This window comes from Ranitomeya imitator, chromosome 2 (genome assembly GCF_032444005.1).
Source record: "Ranitomeya imitator isolate aRanImi1 chromosome 2, aRanImi1.pri, whole genome shotgun sequence".
Taxonomy (NCBI): domain Eukaryota; kingdom Metazoa; phylum Chordata; class Amphibia; order Anura; family Dendrobatidae; genus Ranitomeya; species Ranitomeya imitator.
The window spans coordinates 743307263-743318994 of record NC_091283.1 but is presented as its reverse complement, the minus strand read 5'-3'; positions in this window follow the sequence as shown (position 1 = coordinate 743318994).

Below are 11732 nucleotides of genomic sequence, written 5' to 3'. Positions count from 1 at the left end.
CAATCCTTTACTACCCTGGACCACCAAGAATGATGACAATCAACCATCTACTGCCCTAGATTACCAGGGTTACTATCTCCCTTCGGTGCCATAGACCTCCAGGAATTTTGACATTAACTACTTCAAGAAACTAGACAACGAAAAATACTGACATAGACCTCTGTACTATCTAGAAAACCAGGGAAGGTTTTCTCATCCCATAAATTGATGGACCTCAACAATCCTTATAAGGCGTTCACTTTCATCATTCATTGAACTACTTGTTTCTGCTTGATTTCCCACATGTGTTCAGCATACTAACCTATCCTGACTTGCAAACTGCCACACCTGACATACAGGCAGCCACAACCTTTTACTGATGAGTCCCACCCCTTTACCTCAAAACCGGTTATACTTGACAGTGTGTGGAATGTGAAACGAGCAAAGTACAAAAATGGAAAAGTAACAAGTGTGTAAAAGAAAAGAATGTACAGTATATTATATGGTGATATCATACTATATATATTGTAAAAAATATGGTACCTGAAACACCTAATGGGTCAGACTGCTGAATCAGTAGGGAATGAGTGACTTTGGCCCTGGGAGTGTGAGTTGAAAACTGTGTTAAAGTGCACAGAGACTGATTTTAAAAGTAGCAAATGGTTAAACTTTACAACTCTAAAACATTGACATAATGCATGTCCAATTTTTAGACCATTTATCTGATGAGGAATGTTGAATTCCAGTCTAATCTGTGCAAACAACAGATTATACAAGTAAATATTAGGCAACTCCTTTACATTACAATTAAAATCCTAAGCACCTACATGAAGCTGTCACCATGAAGATAGAAACCGATCTTGCTATTCTTGTCAATGGAAAGCAGGTGTGTCTCAATTCCTGGCACTTTGCCTGAACCAAAACTGTTCAAAGTCCCTTGTTTTTTATGTAATAAAAATAACATGATGAACATCAATTAAGGAGGAAATACTCATACAGTCATCATAAATGCATAGTACACACAACTGTTATGATCTGGTGGCCTAGGAGCAGCATGAGACGTACTCTGGAGAAGGTGGTCCCTGTACTGACCGCAAACCCTGAACTTAGCAGCGCAACTAGAAGTAGCCGTGGGGGGTACCTAACACTCCCTAGACCCCTCGACACAGCCTAAGAACTAACTACCCCTAAAGACAGAAACAGGAAACCTATCTTGCCTCAGAGAAAATCCCCAAAGGATAGACAGCCCCCCACAAATATTGACTGTGAGAGAAGAGGGAAATAACATACGCAGACATGAAATCAGGATTTAGCATAGGAGGCCATACTAGCTAAAAAGAAAGAATAGGACAGAGTACTATGCGGTCAGTATTAAAACACTAGAAAATATCCACCACAGAAAATACAAAACTCCACATCTGACTAAAGACATAGAGGGTATATCTGCATCTCCAGAGACACAGCTAGGCTGCAAAAAATCCTTCACAGACAAAGCTGGACTAGACCAAACATGAAAATGCACAGAACTATAAGGTCCACAGCAGGTGGACAGTAAAAACAAAGCCAGAACTTATCTTTGTTGAAATGAACAGCAGAACAGAAGAGACCAGGTATGGATGTGAATCCTCCAAAAACAATGGACAATTGGCACTGACTAAAGGATAAAGCAGGACTAAATAGCCCAGCCCAAATTGCAAAAAATAGAAACACCTGATAAATGCTGCGATCCAACTACCGCAGCACTACCACTCATAACCACCGGAGGGAGCCCAAGAGCAGAATTCACAACAGTACCCCCCCCTTGAGGAGGGGTCACCAAACCCTCACCAGAGCTCCCAGGCCGATCAGGACGAGCCAAATGAAAGGCACGAACCAAATCGTCAGCATGAACATCGGAGGCAACAACCCAAGAATTATCCTCCTGGCCATAACCCTTCCATTTGACCAGATACTGAAGCTTCCGCCTTGAAAAACGAATCCAAAATCTTCTCAACCACATACTCCAACTCCCCATCAAGCAACACCGGGGCTGGAGGATCAACAGAGGGAACAACGGGCACCACATACTTCCGCAACAAAGATCTATGGAAAACATTATGGATTGTAAAAGAGGCTGGAAGGGCCAAACGAAAAGACACAGGATTGATAATCTCAGAAATCCTATAAGGACCAATAAACCGAGGCTTGAACTTAGGGGAAGAAACCTTCATAGGAACATGGCGGGAAGACAACCAAACCAAATCCCCAACCCGAAGCCGGGAACCAACACACCGACGACGGTTAGCAAAACGCTGAGCCTCCTCCTGAGACAACACCAAATTGTCCACCACATGAGCCCAAATCTGCTGCAGCCTGTCAACCACAGAATCCACACCAGGACAATCAGAAGGTTCAACCTGCCCTGAAGAAAAACGAGGATGAAAACCAAAATTACAAAAAAAAGGCAAAACCAAGGTAGCAGAACTAGCCCGATTATTAAGGGCAAACTCGGCCAATGGCAAGAAAGCCACCCAATCATCCTGATCAGCAGACACAAAGCATCTCAAATAAGTTTCCAAAGTCTGATTAGTTCGCTCGGTTTGGCCATTTGTCTGAGGATGAAATGCGGAAGAAAAAGACAAATCAATGCCCAGCCTAGCACAAAAGGCCCGCCAAAACCTAGAAACAAACTGGGAACCTCTATCGGACACAATATTCTCCGGAATGCCATGCAAACGAACCACATGCTGAAAAAACAACGGAACCAAATCAGAAGAGGAAGGCAATTTAGGCAAAGGTACCAAATGAACCATCTTAGAAAACCGGTCACAAACCACCCAGATAACAGACATCCTCTGGGAAACCGGAAGCTCTGAAATAAAATCCATAGAAATATGCGTCCAAGGTCTCTCAGGGACCGGCAAAGGCAGAAGCAACCCACTAGCGCAGGAACAGCAAGGCTTAGCCCGCGCACATATCCCACAGGAATGCACAAAAGAACGCACATCCCGCGACAAAGAAGGCCACCAAAAGGACATACCAACCAAATCTCTGGTACCAAAAATCCCAGGATGGCCAGCCAACACAGAACAATGAACCTCAGAAATCACTTTACTAGTCCATCTATCAGGAACAAACAGTTTCCCCACTGGACAGCGGTCAGGTTTATTAGCCTGAAATTCCTGAAGAACCCGTCGTAAATCAGGGGAGATGGCAGAAAGAATCACCCCTTCCTTCAGAATGCCAACCGGCTCAAGAACCCCAGGGGAATCAGGAAAAAAACTCCTAGAGAGGGCATCCGCCTTAACATTCTTAGTACCAGGAATGTACGAGACCACAAAATCAAAACAGGAGAAAAACAGGGACCATCGAGCCTGTCTAGGATTCAGCCGTTTGGCAGACTCGAGGTAAATCAGATCCTTATGATCGGTCAGGACCACAATACGGTGCTTGGTCCCCTCAAGCCAATGTCGCCACTCCTCAAATGCCCACTTCATAGCCAACAACTCCCGATTGCCGACATCATAATTGCGTTCCGCAGGTGAAAACTTCCGAGAAAAGAAGGCACATGGTTTCATCAAGGAACCATCAGAATTCCTCTGAGACAAAACGGCCCCTGCCCCAATCTCAGACGCGTCAACCTCAACCTGAAATGGAAGAGAAACATCCGGCTGACGCAACACAGGGGCAGAAGTAAATCGGCGTTTAAGCTCCTGAAAGGCAGAAACAGCCGCAGAGGACCAATTCGTCACATCAGCGCCTTTCTTCATCAAATCGGTCAGAGGTTTAACCACACTGGAGAAGTTGGCAATGAAACGACAATAAAAGTTAGCAAAGCCCAAGAATTTCTGAAGGCTCTTCACAGATGTGGGCTGAATCCAATCATGAATGGCCTGAACCTTAACCGGATCCATTTCAATAGATGAGGGAGAAAAAATGAAGCCCAAAAAAGAAACCTTCTGCACTCCAAAGAGGCACTTCGACCCCTTCACAAACAAACATTATTACGGAGGATCTGAAATACCATCCTGACCTGTTTCACATGAGACTCCCAATCATCGGAAAAAATCAAAATATCATCCAAATATACAACCATGAATTTATCAAGATAACTCCGAAAGATATCATGCATGAAGGACTGGAACACAGATGGGGCATTAGAGAGTCCGAATGGCATCACTAGGTATTCAAAATGGCCTTCGGGCATATTAAATGCAGTTTTCCATTCGTCACCCTGTTTAATACGAATAAGATTATATGCCCCTCGAAGGTCAATCTTAGTAAACCAGCTAGCCCCCTTAATCCTAGCAAACAAATCAGTAAGCAAAGGCAAAGGGTATTGAAATTTGACCGTGATCTTATTCAAGAGGCGATAATCAATACACGGTCTCAAGGAGCCATCCTTCTTGGCAACAAAAAAAAAGCCTGCTCCCAATAGTGAAGAAGATGGCCGAATATGCCCCTTCTCCAAAGACTCCTTAATATAGCTCCGCATGGCGGCATGTTCTGGCACAGACAGGTTGAAAAGTCGACCCTTAGGGAACTTACAACCTGGAATCAAGTCAATAGCGCAATCATAGTCCCTATGTGGTGGAAGGGAACTGGATTTGGGCTCATCGAATACATCCTGGAAATCTGACAAAAACTCAGGAATTTCAGACGAGGGGGAAGAGGAAATTGACATCAAAAGAACATGACCATGAACCCCCTGACAACCCCAACTAGTCACAGACATAGATTTCCAATCTAACACCGGATTATGTAGCTGTAACCATGGAAAACCCAGCACAATATTATCATGCAAATTATGCAACACCAGAAAACGACAATCTTCCTGATGGGCTGGCGCCATGCGCATGGTCAGCTGTGTCCAAAACTGAGGTTTATTTTTAGCCAACGGTGTAGCATCAATGCCCCTTAAAGGAATAGGGTTCTGCAAAGGCTGCAAGGGGAAACCACAACGTCTGGCAAATTCTAAGTCCATTAAATTCAGAGCGGCGCCTGAATCCACAAATGCCATGACAGAAAATGACGATAATGAGCAGATCAAGGTCACAGATAACAGAAATTTAGGTTGTACAGTACTGATGGTAACAGAACTAGCGATTCTCTTAGTACACTTAGGGCAATCAGAAATAACATGAGCAGAATCGCCGCAGTAAAAACACAACCTATTCTGACGCCTAAATCCGTGTCGTTCAGCTCTAGACAAAATCCTATCACACTGCATAGACTCAGGGCTCCGCTCGGAGGACAACGCCACAGTGTGCACAACTCTGCGCTCGCGCAAGTGCCGATCAATCTGAATGGCCAGAGACATAGAATCACTCAGACCAGCAGGCGTGGGGAACCCCACCATAACATCTTTAACGGATTCAGAAAGACCCTTTCTGAAAATTGCCGCCAAGGCATCCTCATTCCATTTAGTCAGTACAGACCATTTTCTAAATTTCTGGCAATACGATTCTGCCGCTTCTTGACCCTGACACAGGGCCAACAAGATCTTCTCAGCTTGATCCACAGAATTAGGCTCATCATACAATAACCCCAATGCTTGAAAGAAAGAATCAACATTAAGCAAAGCAGGATTGTCAGATTCCAGGGAAAATGCCCAATCCTGTGGGTCACCACGCAGCAGGGATATGATGATTCTTACCTGCTGAATGGGGTCACCAGAGGACCGGGGTCTCAATGCAAAAAACAGTTTACAGTTATTTTTGAAACTCAAAAATTTGGATCTGTCACCAAAAAATAAATCAGGAGTAGGAATTTTAGGTTCTAAGGCAGGAGTCTGAATAATATAATCTGAAATACCCTGTACCCTAGCAGCAAGCTGATCCACCCGAGAAACTAACTCCTGAACATCCATGTTATTACTAGGTTCCGCAGCCACCCAGAGATTAAGAGGGAGGAACAGACCAAACAGGCTAAGGAAAAAAAATGGCTCAAAACCTTTCCTCCCTTCTTCTGAGATGCAATTAACTCATTGTTGGCCAGTTGTACTGTTATGATCTGGTGGCCTAGGAGCAGCATGAGACGTACTCTGGAGAAGGTGGTCCCTGTACTGACCGCAAACCCTGAACTTAGCAGCGCAACTAGAAGTAGCCGTGGGGGGTACCTAACACTCCATAGACCCCTCGACACAGCCTAAGAACTAACTACCCCTAAAGACAGAAGCAGGAAACCTATCTTGCCTCAGAGAAAATCCCCAAAGGATAGACAGCCCCCACAAATATTGACTGTGAGAGGAGAGGGAAATAACATACGCAGACATGAAATCAGGATTTAGCATAGGAGGCCTTACTAGCTAAAAAGAAAGAATAGGACAGAGTACTGTGTGGTCAGTATTAAAACACTAGAAAATATCCACCACAGAAAATACAAAACTCCACATCTGACTAAAGACATAGAGGGTATATCTGCATCTCCAGAGACACAGCTAAGCTGCAAAAAATCCTTCACAGACAAAGCTGGACTAGACCAAACATGAAAATGCACAGAACTATAAGGTCCACAGCAGGTGGACAGCAAAAACAAAGCCAGAACTTATCTTTGTTGAAATGAACAGCAGAACAGAAGAGACCAGGTATGGATGTGAATCCTCCAAAAACAATGGACAACTGGCACTGACTAAAGGATAAAGCAGGACTAAATAGCCCAGCCCAAATTGCAAAAAATAGAAACACCTGATAAATGCTGCGATCCAACTACCGCAGTACTACCACTCATAACCACCGGAGGGAGCCCAAGAGCAGAATTCACAACATACAACACAATGTGAAACCAGGTTACTCACGAGAACACACGGACATCTTTTCTTATAGCTTATTCATTGTGTATTTCCTGTGTTGTTTCTCCAAGGAATTTATGAATAAATTAACAACTGGGTTTTATAAGATGGGAAAATGCTCTTGTACACTCTGACACTGGCCAATCAGTGCTGACAACTCCAGACTGTAGGGAAACACCGCTTTGACAATGTGGGGCTCTGGGCAAAAGTTTAACCCTTTTACCAGGCCAAATTGTACAATTCTGACCACTCTCATTTTATGTGGTAATAACTCTGGAACGCTTCAATGGATCACACTGATTCTGAGACTATTTTTTCGTGACATATTGTACTTCATGAGGGCAGTAAAATTTATTAGATATCACTTGCGTTTATTTGCGTAAAAAATTAATTTTCAAAATTTAATTTTTATGCCCTTATCTCCTTTCCGACATGTGAAGTATACTTTCTTCTCAATCGCGTGGGCTCACGCTGAGCACCGCCGAGATCGATTGCAGGTGTCAGCTCTATATGAGAACTGACACACTTAAGCAATGCTCACAATCGGTGCTAGCACCGATTGAAGTCGTTTAACCCCTTTGATGCTGCTGGCAATAGTGACAGCGACATCGAGGAGCATGGCACAGGGAGTGAGCTCCCTGTCTTCTCCTATCAGCACAACGCAATCGCATTGTGCTGATTGTCTCCATGGTGACCCCGGGATGCAAGATGGCTATGGGGTCCTTCAAGGAAGGTGGCCTCTGAGTGCCTGCTATGAGCAGGAGCTAACATGCTTACTTCCTGACTGTCAAATGCTGCGCCGATGCTCTGCAGTGCGGAAACACTGCACAGTATCAGATGAGAGACCTGTTATTGTACAGTGATGTCCCATAGTGCAACAATCTAAAAAAGTAAAAAATTTAAATTAAAAATTGTAAAAATATTTTTAAAAACCCAAATGAAGAACAAAAACAAAATGGAAAAATATTATTACAATAAATACATTTATTTATGTAAAAAAAAAACAAAAACAAACAAAAAGTACACATATTTGGAATCACCGCATCCAGAACAACTCGACCTATAAAACTTTCCCACTAGTTAACCCCTGTAGTGAACACCATAAAAAATAAATAAATAACAATGCAAAAACTATGCTTTGTTATCATACTGATACAACATACTAATCCCACAGTTAAAAATACTATGGTCAAAGAAGTGTTACATAGATATCTTAAAAAACAAAATATCTTTATTACAGATAGCTAAAATACTTATAAATACACGAATAAACAATAGACAGGGTGCCTCAAACCAACCAAAAAATTCCAAGAGAGGTCATCTGGAGCAGGACACATATACACACAGGGAATTATCTATATGTGCATGGGGTGTTAGATTACTAAAAAAATAATTGAGAAGAACGTATACTTCACATGTTGGAAAGGAGATAAGGGCATAAAAATTTAATTTTGAAACTTGCCAATAGTTCAATGGCATACTGCTACTGTCCGTTAGCCATGCAAACACATTTATAGGAAAAAAGACTAATCAACATTGCCACCTCTCAACATTCTTTATTAAAGTGCATGTAAGTAAGGAAATGCAATAATTCTGCTATGCAGTGAGGGGACAAGGCGTAGATATATTTAGCCAGCTATATCAAAGTACATGCATATGACTCAATGTAGTCCTTATGTTAAATACAATGGCAGGGCTTGCACAACACCGGGACCGTATACCAACATGTTAGGCCATAACTCAAAGTGCACTCATGAGACAAGTAAACTTCCAACCGCCCCACGCCATATACATATTACCTGTGTCTGCGCAGCTTGCAAAAATGCTCGGCCTCGTGGCATGCTGAACCTCCTAACCCCAACACGCGTTTCACAAGTGCTTCTTCCTGGGGGTGTGGAAGAAGCACTCGCGAAACGCACTTCCGGGTTAGGAGGTTCAGCGTGCCACGAGGCCGAGCATTTTTGCGAGCTGCGCAGACACATGTAATATGTATATGGCGTGGGGTGGTTGGAAGTTTTCTGGGGAATGGGAGGGCCAGTCCATAGCTTAAATGCCTTCATCTTGCAGGAACTGCTGACACACTCCAGCCACATGAGGTCTGGCATCGTACTGCATTAGGAGGAACCCAGGGCCAACCACACCAGCATATGGTCTCACAAGGGGTCTGAGGATCTCATTTTGGTACCTAATGGCAGTCAGGCTACCTCTGGCTAGCACATGGAGGGCTGTGCGGCCCTCCAAAGAAATGCCACCCCACACCATTACTGACCCACTGCCAAACATGCTGAAGGTTGTTGCAGGCAGCAGATCGCTCTCCATGGCATCTCCAGACTCTGTCACATGTGTTCTGTGTGAAACTGCTTTTATCTGTAAAGAGCACAGGGTGCCAGTGGCAAATTTGACAATCCTGGTGTTCTGAGGCAAATGCCAAGCTTCCTGTACGGTGTTGGGCTGTGAGCACAACCCCCATCTGTGTACGTCGGGCACTCAGACCATCCTCATGGAGTCGTATTCTAAACCAGATGCATGCACAATTGTGGCCCGCTTGAGGTCATTTTTCTGGGCTCTGGCAGTGCTCCTCCTGTACCTCCTTGCACAAATGCTGAGATAGCGGTCCTGCTGTTGCCCTCCTACGGCCCCCTCAATGACTCCTGGTGTACTGGCCTGTCTCCTGGTAGCACCTCCAGCCTCTGGACACTACGTTGCCAGACACAGCAAACCTTCTTGCCACAGCTCACATTGATGTACCATCCTGCATGAGCTGTACTACCTGAGCCACTTGTGTGGGTTGTAGAGTCTTTCTCATGCTACCACGAGTGTGAAAGCACAACCAACATTCAAAAGTGATCAAAACATCAGCCAGAAAGCATTGGTACTGAGATGTGGTCTGTGGTCCCAACCTGCAAAACCACTCCTTTATTGAGTGTGTCTTGATAATTGCCAATAATTTCCATCTGTTGTCTATTTTATTTGCACAACAGCATGTGAAATTGATTGTCAAACAGTGTTGCTTCCTAAGTGGACAGTTTGATTTCACAGAAGTTTGATTTACTTGGACTTATATTCTGTTGTTTAAGTGTTCCCTTTATTTTTTTGAGCAGTGTATATATATATATATATATATATATATACAGTGGGTACGGAAAGTATTCAGACCCCTTTAAATTTTCCACTCTTTGTTTCATTGCAGCCATTTGATCAACTCAAAAAGTTCATTTTCTCATTAATGTACACTCTGCACTCCATCTTGACTGAAAAAAACTGAAATTTAGACATTTTTGCAAATTTATTAAAAAAGAAAAACTGAAATATCACATGGTCATAAGAATTCAAACCCTTTGCTCATATTGAGTAGAAGCACCCTTTTGAATTAGTACCACCATGAGTCTACTTGGGAATGATGCAATAAGTTTTTCACACCTGGACTTGGGGATCCTTTGCTATTCTTCCTTGCTTCCTTCCTCTCCAGTTCCATCAGGTTGGATGGTGAACGTTGGTGGACAGCCATTTTCAGGTCTCTCCAGAGATGCTCAATTGGGCTTAGGTCAGGGCTCTGGCTGGGCCAGTCAAGAATGGTCACAGAGTTGTTCTGAAGCCACTCCTTGTTGTTTTAGCTGTGTACTTAGGGTAATTGTCTTGTTGGAAGGTGAACCTTCGGCCAAGTCTAAGGTCGAGAGCACTCTGGAAGAGGTTTTTATCTAGGATGTCTCTGTACTTGGTCGCATTCATGTTTCCTTCAATGGCAACAAGTCGTCCTGTCCCTGCAGCTGAAAAACACCTCATAGTATGATGCTGCCACCACCATGTTTCATTGTTGGGATTGTATTGGGTAGGTGATGAGCAGTGCCTGGTGTTCTCCACACATACCGCTTATAATTATCTCCAAAAAGGTCTATCTTCGTCTCATCAAACCAGAGAATTGTATTTCTCATAGTCTGGGAGTCCTTCACGTGTTTTTTTAGCAAACTCTATGTGGGCTTTCATATGTCTTGCACTGAGGAGAGGCTTCCGTCGGGCCACTCTGCCATAAAGGCCCGACTGTTGGAGGGCTGCAGTGATCGTTAACTTTGCGGAATTTTCTCCCCCTACTGTATCTCTGGAGCTGAGCCACAGTGATCTTGGATTAGCAGCATCTCTGCGGAAAGGTGAGGTTCTTTACCTCTCTCACCAAGGCTCTTCTCCTACGATTGCTCTGTTTGGCTGGACGGCCAGGTCTAGGAAGACTTCCAGTGGTCCCAAACTTCTTCCTTTTAAGGATTATGGAGGCCACTGTGCTCTTAGGAACCTTGAGGACTGGAGAAATTATTTTGTAACCTTGGCCAGATCTGTACCTTGCCAAAATTCTGTCTCTGAGCTCCTTGGCCAGTCCCTTTGACCTCATGATTCTCATTTGGTCTGACATGCACTGTGAGCTATGAGGTCTTATATAGACAGGTGTGTGCCTTTCCAAATCAAGTCCTACCAGATTAGTTAAACACAGCTGGCCTCCACTGAAGGAATAGAACCATCTCAAGGAGGATCACAAGTAAATGGACACCATGTGACTTAAACGAGTGTCTGAGCAAAGGGTCTTAATAATTATGACCATGTGATATTTCAGTTTTTCTTTTTTAATACATATGCAAATGTGGTGCCCCAGGGTCCTGGTCATCACAGTGGCATTGCTTTCCTCCCCGGGAGAGTGATGCTACGTTTGGAGGCAAGAAAGGATAACTGTAACCAGGTACCACAAACATGCAACACATTCACACTCCATGCCACAAGGGGAGCGTTTGATCCTATTTACTAGGTGACTCTCCATATATATATATAACTGGTAGCCTGTAGGGAAAGGCAGTTAGTTCCAGACATCCGTCTGAGGAGGAGAGAGGGTTTACGGAGCTGTGCATGCCCCCAGAGCTGCAGCTCCCGGAAAGAGACATTTTGAAAGCAGAATTGTTTGCCACAAGTGTGCAGGAGAGGAAGCACAGGAGGGGATATCAGA